General features: G+C 46.5%; 2 long non-coding RNA genes across 2 annotated transcripts in view; one reads left to right on the forward strand and one right to left on the reverse strand.

Annotated features, from left to right (window-relative positions):
- Nucleotides 1-4,675, forward strand: part of LOC101798653 (uncharacterized) — a 33,588-nt gene extending 28,913 nt beyond the window's left edge. The window contains exon 7 of the long non-coding RNA XR_011808181.1: nucleotides 2,906-4,675. This is a non-coding gene — a long non-coding RNA (uncharacterized lncRNA). The remainder of the gene's footprint in view (nucleotides 1-2,905) is intronic.
- A 4-nt stretch (nucleotides 4,676-4,679) lies between these two features.
- Nucleotides 4,680-7,169, reverse strand: LOC106017069 (uncharacterized). Its single transcript, XR_005264408.2, has 3 exons — nucleotides 7,033-7,169; nucleotides 6,668-6,730; nucleotides 4,680-5,304 (listed from the first exon to the last, which is right to left on the reverse strand). It is a non-coding gene; the product is annotated as an uncharacterized lncRNA (long non-coding RNA).
- Between the last annotated feature and the right edge of the window lie 1,114 nt (nucleotides 7,170-8,283).

Consider the following 8,283-nt stretch of genomic DNA (forward strand, 5'->3'; position numbering starts at 1 on the left):
ATTAATCATTAACCTGACCTTTTTCCTCTGAGGTTGCGCAGGAGAATCTACAGCTCAGTCATGTCTGCTCTCCTGTGGTAAGACGAGGCTTAGGTTTGTTATAATCACTAGCAGTAAATACTGTATCCATTTTTAGAGAATTATCCAATCTGCTCCTATTTCCTGATCTTTCTACTCATTCCTTTGTTATGATATGCATTCTGCCTCTTAATTGTTTCCATGTGAAATGGCCTCAGTCCGAGCAGTTGCAGCGAATAACGTCCACTTCAAAATGTCAGCTTTTGGTTTCAGCAGATAACCACGGTCTGGTTCCTCTCTGCATGCAGTAGTGCTCTTTAAGGACAAGTAACGTCTTCTGCAGTCTTGTTAAGTGAAAAACAGTAAAGAACAAACCTCACGGACAAAAGGCAGCTTAGCAAATGTCATTTCTTCCCGTTGCCAGTAATCTTGATCCCATTTTTGATTTCTGCACAGCTGTAACATTTTCCTTGCCTTTCAGCATAGCTAAATAGTATTAGGAACTAACTTAGCATCCCTCACATGGATTGTGCTAAAACGTCCTTTGTTAAATAAGCGGGGTGTCCCTGTTATGTTTGCAGTGTCGAGGCTGCTTTGCTGAAAGCCCCTTCATTGCCGTGGAAAGCTCTGCTGGTTTTGCTGCATTTCCCCTGCTCGGTACAGGGCTGGATGCGCTGAGCTGCGAGGTGTGAAGGAGCATCCTGGAGGAGAAGGAAGCTAAATATACTCTGCTACAAGATTTCTGCCATTCCTCTCGCCACCCCCAGATCCCAGAGACTACAATGGCTTATGCAGGGCTTTACATATGCAGCAAATGGTGGGGGAGGAAAATTCCCACAGATGAAGAGCTGCAGCCCAGTACCACCACCTCCACCTACAGCACACAGCCTGCAGTGGTGCTGGGGTGGGGTTTGAGGGAAAGCTCTCCAATCGTTGCTTCCAAAGAGAGGTCCTACATGACTGCATTTAGGAAAGGATGCCTGGCTACAGGGAGAACCTTCCCTACAGCTTTGCTGTAGCCACCTGCACAAGGTGGGGAGGAGGGGATTTCCTCTTCGACCCCCTGTGTTTAGTGCTCCCTTTTCCTTAGCTCTGAGGGACTTGCCAGCCTGTGGGGGTTATTTTCTTTCCAGCCATCCTTTGGCCACATTCCTATGAGCAGTCTGTAAGCTATCCATATGCCTACAGGAGCTGGGTGCTGTGGATGTTCCCCGGGAGGCCAGGAGCCTGACGACACGCTCTCCATCTCTTATGAGCGCATTGCCTTGTTAGTGGTTAAGGAGCACGACTCCCTGTCAACGCAGAAGAGCAAACAAGTTTCCTCTCATTTGCCCCTGACTTCATGCTTACATAATCCCACTAATTTCATTTGCATGAGACCAGAAACAGATCCATAGTCTCTTGGTGGAGATGATTTTGCAGAGCTGTGATCCTAGCCAGAAGGGCGAGCAGGAGTCCACTTCCCATGCACAAACCTCCATGCCAGAAGCGGTGTGCGGGGTGGCTCTTTTCTGCCCACCCGAGGCTTTTAAGGACATTTGTGGGCCTTGTATGCAGCGGGGTGGAGGCAGAGGAGGGCAACTGAGCTGCCCTCCCTCCTCTCCAAGTGGAAGCGGCCTCGCAGGCTGTTTTTATCTCCAGGTACACAAAAGGAAATTAAACAATTAGAACGGATAGCTCAGAGCTGTATGCTCCGAGGGGAAGAAATTACTATTGGTTTGACAGGTCCGTAAGTGAATTACTTATTTATGTAGCTCAATAGATTTAATATTAATCACAGATGAAAGACACAAGTTAAACATGCTTCGCAAACACGCGGGATGACTCCTTATTTACCTGCGAGTGGCTCGGGCTAGCCTTGCTGCCAGGACAGCCATGGACAGGCAAGGCCGGGATAGCACAAGTGAAAAATGAATGAAAGCAAAAAAATAGCTCTTAAAAGTTTCAGATGTTGGAATTGCTCAAAGAGATAACACAAAAGAAGGATATAAAACCCACGGCTGGATGTCAATGTTTGCAAGCAATTGTACATCTGAGCTTCAGCAGCTTTGGGCTAGTCTGGGGCATCAGACAAGCGAAACACGTTGCCCTCCCAACCCACTGAGTCTCCTATTCCTGCCCAAAGCTGGCACGGGTAAAAGCAATCAGCACCTTCTCATTACTTGCCTGACACTTTGCCTTGATACCACTGAAAAAGCCTCCAGAATGTATAGGGGGAGTCAACTGAATTTTTTAAAGCATCACGCACACAATGTACATCAGGTGGAAAAACGCTCTTGGAATCTGCTATCCCATGGGTGAAACAGCTGAGGAGAAGAAAGCTCCTGTCAAAGGAAACCGAAAGAAAAGAGCTTTGGAGCAAACTTTAGACATAGTAAACTCCCTCTGAAATGTGTCTGTGCCATCATCTTCTTAAAGAACCTTGAAAATTGTACGTTTTTCATGCCTTATATCTTTAAAAGTATCCCACTCTTTTTTTTTTTTTTTCTTTTTTTTTTTTTTTTCTAGGCCTTGTCAATGTTGTCATCTAAGCAGCCAGAGGGTCTCTTCTAAGCAATGTGAAAAAAATGTGCTTGTAAAACTGTGCAAATACCTATTAAAAAAGGATAAATAAAACTGCTGTGGTTACGACTGCTGCATTTTGAGCTAGAACTGAATGCTTATTTACATGAGAGAGCATGGTAGTTCTGGTCTACTGATAAATAACGTGCATTAAAGCCTACGCAGCTTACAGTCCACTGAATAAAAAGTGAATTTCATTTGAAAAAGAGATCAGTGGTGTAGTGAACTACTACTGGTTTTACGCAAACTAACTCATTTTGAGACTTACTGAAAAAGTAGCTTTTTTGGTAGTAATTTCTTTCTTTTGTTTTTAAAACTCATTTAGGACTTCTCCTAAAGGACACAGTGAACTAATACTCAAAGAAGAGTGCAGGTGAGCACTCACGGCACCCTACAGCAAAGTGGCAGCCCAGATGCGGATGGCCAGACCCTTCCCTTGGTCTTTGTGCTGTTCAGCTGGCAGACGGAGGCTCCAGCAGGTTTTTCGGCAGCTCTTTCTGTCTCCAGCAGGCTGTTTTGGTGGCCCTTTGGAGCCAAGGATGCCCACGGAGGCCAGCAAAGGCATCAGGGCGAACGGTCAGAGGAACGGGGACACAGCCTGCGCAGGATGGGGTTGTGATACTTGACTGCTTGAGCAGCTAGCACTAATTTGAGCGGCCCAAAGGTCACAACTATTTATGCAGATAAAAGGTCAGTGGCAAGCTGGCATGCGGCTGCGGGCTATCTTGGTACGCGCTGCGCCCCGAGTGCTGATGTCTGCTTCTGGTTCACAATTTGTCTTTAAGCACAGACTTTCGGGCCAAGCTCTGGCTGAAATAAAACGTGTCGGGGAAAGAAGTCTCTGCCGCGTGAGTTGATGCCGCTAGGAACCAGCTGCAGTTTTTGTGGCTCGGGTTCGTCTGTAGCTAAATCAAACCTTTGAATCATTATTTATAAAAGACAGCCAAATTCTGAACTGTTTGCTCAGTGTTTAGTCAGCTCTTGCACGGATAAACTCCTGTGAAAGCTATGCCTGATGGCAGATAAGGGAAAAAATGAATAAGATGCTGGGGATGTGACCCAGTGAAAGGCAGCCTGCTGCAGGTCTGGGGGCTCCAGCAGCAGTGGGCTTCTGCCACCGCCAGCATCTGGGCAGAAACCGGCTTGAACCTGCAGGACCTTACAACACGGGGCTAGGAGACATGGCTTGAATTGCCAGAGCAGGTTCAGATTAGGTGAAACGCCACCTATGTGGGTGAAAAAGGGAAGCAGATATACCGTGTTTAGTCTAGGTTCTGTACTATATTTGAAACTTTTACAGTCAGTAAGTATTAGTGCCACATCCTTTCCTGTCATTAGGAAACAAAATCATTTCCAACCTTTGGTTCCAGCAGTTGTCTGCCTGCCCGCACCAATTTTAAACAAAACCCCTTAATGTTCTGTTTTAAATCAGGCCTGTACGGCCTGGTCTCCAATACAACGTGTGCAAAATATTTGGTGACATTTCATTCCCTAAACAAAAGGTAATGGGAAAGCATCATTATATTGATTTGTTTTCCATCACAAACGTATTTGGCAGCATGCCCTAATTAAGGTTGTAGCAATAATTTTATTATAAGCACTGCTTTGACTCCCCCGGTAATTTTTTAATAGGAGTTAGCTATTATTGTGTTTTTGTTTGCTAGTTTAAAAAATAAAAATAAAAATGTTGGAATGAAAAACTCCCATGTAGAAAGCAACCCAAGCTGGCTGTCTTCAGACCTGGAAAAGCATGTCTTTTCTCTGGCCATCTCTTCCCATCAGAATGGACAATTTCCAAGTTCTTTCTTGACCGTCCCACACCCAGGGAAGTGTAAGCAGTGGCTTGAGCACCACTTGCTGGGATGCATTTTGTCAAGCTCGTTATTTTCGTATCCTTTCTTTACTCCGTGTTGTGTGGGGTCAGCTGTAGGCAAACTGGAATAGACCCATAACAATGGTGTAGTCTGATTGCTGAAAAAGCATTTTTTATGTATGTTTTCCCACTGAAAATGACAAAATTCCAACCACTGCGTATTTGCCAGTACTTTGTCAGTTATGTTCATCAAACCAAAGAATCTCCATGGGAGAGGAAAGTTCAGCTTGGTGTCTATAGACACCCTGCATGCAATGTAACTGGCTCACAGCTGGCACAGTGCAGCAGTGCACTTGGTGCCTGTGCCGGGCTTCCCACGGATGAAGTGCTCTGGCCCACCAGTGGGACTGCAGATGACTCTTGAAGACTTTCTCTTTCGCTCAGATCTCTTCAAAGGAAAGAAAAATAAGTCTTCGCAGAAACTGGAGAAATTGGAATGCATTCTGCCACTTCCTGGATTTCACGCCACGTCTTGTATTATTTTCAGTCCCTGAAAAACAGAACTGTCCTGTAGGTAGTGACTGGGATTTCTAATTAGCACATTTCTGTTACCTTGGAGCAAATACATTTTCTATGCTTCCTCTCGTATTATGGTATTTTAGAAAATGAAACAGAAAAAAAAAGCAAGATCTATCTCATAATGAGTGCTGAGGGCCATCAGTTCCTGTATTTCAAGAACACGGGCTAGAAAGGGGATTGTCTACTGCCGCTGCCCAGGCTGCCTTCCCACATTCTGCATCTCCAAGGAGAGACTGCATTCCAGAAGTTTTCCTCATAGGAGTCCAGAAGATACTGTAGGCTGACGGGCAGTGTTCCACCAGAAATCCTCATAAAATGGAAGCAGCTGTTATCTGTTTCATATAGAGAGAGAGTGAAAGAGAGACTGTGAGGCTCACCAGCTTTCTACCCCTTCTCTTAGCCTAAAGCCTTTGACTAGATCTCACACTGACCTCCAGCATCCCTCAGTTTTGTGTGAGTGTGCCCACATACATTTTTGGACTCTCCTGTCTTGTTGCCTTTCAGTGCTTGGTTACAGTCCAGTTAAAGACTCAGCTGTAGGTCACCTAAATCAGCTTTAAGATGACATCCAGCCTCGAGTTGGGAGCCATGTAATTCCAAGAGCAGAGCTCTGTATCCGCTAACTGCAAAACTGAATGGCTTCTCTAGGGGCTCTGATGGCTCATGTTAAAGCACCACGCTGCTAGAGCTGCCTTGCTATCTATATCCGAGTCACTTAAACGCTAATTCGGATATGTCTGCATTGCCTTCAGCATTGACACTGCTATATTACAACATAATATTCTGAATGCATTTGACACATTCCCTTCTCTTTGGGACTCAGAACATCTGGAGATTAAATGTAGTGCTCTAATCTATGCACGTCCTACTGAAACTGAGGTGTTGGGAGGCATCCCTGGCTCTGTTCCCCTATAATACGTTTGTGTCAGAGGCAGTGGCTTCCATTTAATGCTGTCAACAGACCTGTATTTTCTCCTAACAGCTACTACCATCCAGGTGAGGTGCGGTTAGCTGGATTAGCAGGCGCCCCAGTTCCTGCAAATTCTCTGCACTCTGGGTTGTTGGATCAATATTTGCTGTCAGGGTACCGTGAAGAAGGACTTCTCATTCAACACCTTGAAATTTTGAACGCAGCACGGAAGTTCTTCCTTGCTGAGGGCTGGACGGGCCTTCCACGCACATCTGAGTGGCTAAATATCGATTTGCTCCTTAGTTTCATCCCTGCGGCACCGGCTGTGTGATTTAAAGTTGGGACTGGAGATGAGGCCCTTTCTCAGGGTGGCAGGTTCTCTGCTACAAACAAAACTGAAATAAAATTGGACCTGCTACACAAAATCAGCCATAAGCTATTTTCTCTCTATATGCAGCAGGTAGATAAATGCTAAGCTTAAGTACCCGCTACCAGCAGAGAACCTTTTTCTTCTTACCTGAGAAATTCACTTTTAAAAATTGCAATTAATTTCTAATTAGGTTGTTCAACTTATTACTCTGGTCTACATAGAAATGACATAGCAGAATTTGAGGAGGCAGCTCTAGCGTTTTATACCATTGCACAGTGCTCTGTGTACATCAATCCACTGAGTCCATTAAAGCATCATTAAAACTAGAAAATAAATTGAGTTTACACAGTATTAAATATGCTATATAAAGTACCCGTGAACGTTGCTGGCACATACAGCTCACCTAGTCTCCTACCTCAAATTGCTTTTGTAATTTGTTGCTCCGATCCTGGAACTGGACTTACATAAGGCAGCATTTCTGCGTGGAAAAAAAAATAAAAAATAATGCAGAGCGCACACAAACATTGACAAATCTATTAGATTACATACCAGAGCGAGAAATTATCACACTAATTAGTCCCACTACACCGGGCCATTGTGACAGCCGGCTGCGTGGCTGCTGTGCCGGAGGTGTCCACCCGGCAGCCTGCAGCTGTACCCAGCCCGCTGCTGCATTTCCGAGCCTCCCGTGGCACACGCGGACCCACGGGGTGCCAGCTCTGTGCTGCAGCTCTGCGAGGAAGGGCAGCGGCTCCAGGAGCTGGGAAGCTGCAGCTTTACCTGCCCGTGGCTGCTGCTGGGCGGTGGGGTGACCTCTCCTCTCTGCCCCTCCTGGCAGCGGGGCGTTCGCTTTTTCACGCGCGGTGGCTGTTGGCGAAATTCCCTGCGAGTGTAATTGCAAGTGAACTTCATCGCTGATCTCTGCAACAGATGGAGTCGGGGTGGGGGTGGCGATGAAACCCACAGGAAATGGGTGCTGCTGAGGGAAAATGCAGATGGAAAACAGGAGACACAGAAGAACAGGGAAAGGGGAGAGAAATAGATCGGGGAACCAGAGGGCACAGGAAACATACGGCAGAAAGAGGATTATCTTCATGACTTCCTCAACCTTTAAAGGAAACTGAATATAACTGAATACTATGAATAATTTAATACATTACAGATATCCAATAGTTTAAAGGACACATACAGAAAAAAAAATATGCTATGGTGGCCAGGATCTCCGGGACGTGAAACACTTGCATTCAAGTCCTGGCTCCACTGCAGCCCCTCAGGCTACAATTAAAGAGCCTGCATTTTGTTTAAGCCCCGGGCCTAAGGTTTCCTATAGCCTCAGTGCTCTTGAGATGGCCAGCAGCAGACTGCAGGAGCAGGGCTCGGACAAGACAATGTCTCAAACAGCCCTTCCACAGTCATTTGGGCAAATCTTTTGGGGTCCACTGTACAAAAATACCTAATTTCAGTCAATTCCTTGAGTTACTGAAGTAGCCTGCCTGTGAAGCTGGATGTACAATGGTTCACCTCTCCAAAACATGGTGGAGATCAAGGCATAAAAAACTGTGATGTGGTTCACACAAAGCATGCGAGCACCACTGTGGCTTGGGCTGCCCTGGTACCTGAGCCACTGCCACGGGGTTGAGGAGAGGTGCTAAGGCAGGGCTTAATCCATCGGGCATGGCACGGCGCACACGTGGCCTTTTCCTTCCCAGGACCCACGCTAGGATCTCCACAGAAGACTGTTTTTGCTCCACACAGGTGCACCAGCCCATGTGGCGCGCCAGCGCTCACGAACGCGCTGCTCCAGATTTGATGGTGCGACATGCATGCACCCGGAGCGCTGCTATGCCGCTTTTATCCCAGAGCTGGGAGGGAGGGAGGGGGTGATGATTTTTTTGGTCAAGAACTTGCCTGCAGTGATTCATGCCTCTGGGACTGCAAAGATGTTGGGAACATCAGAGCAATCCTTCAGGGGGCACAGGGAGGAGGAAAACTGCTTGCATGGAGCACGGGCTGGCCACAGGTGAGGGAGGA

The sequence above is a fragment of the Anas platyrhynchos genome, chromosome 3 (assembly GCF_047663525.1).
Source record: "Anas platyrhynchos isolate ZD024472 breed Pekin duck chromosome 3, IASCAAS_PekinDuck_T2T, whole genome shotgun sequence".
Lineage (NCBI taxonomy): Eukaryota > Metazoa > Chordata > Aves > Anseriformes > Anatidae > Anas > Anas platyrhynchos.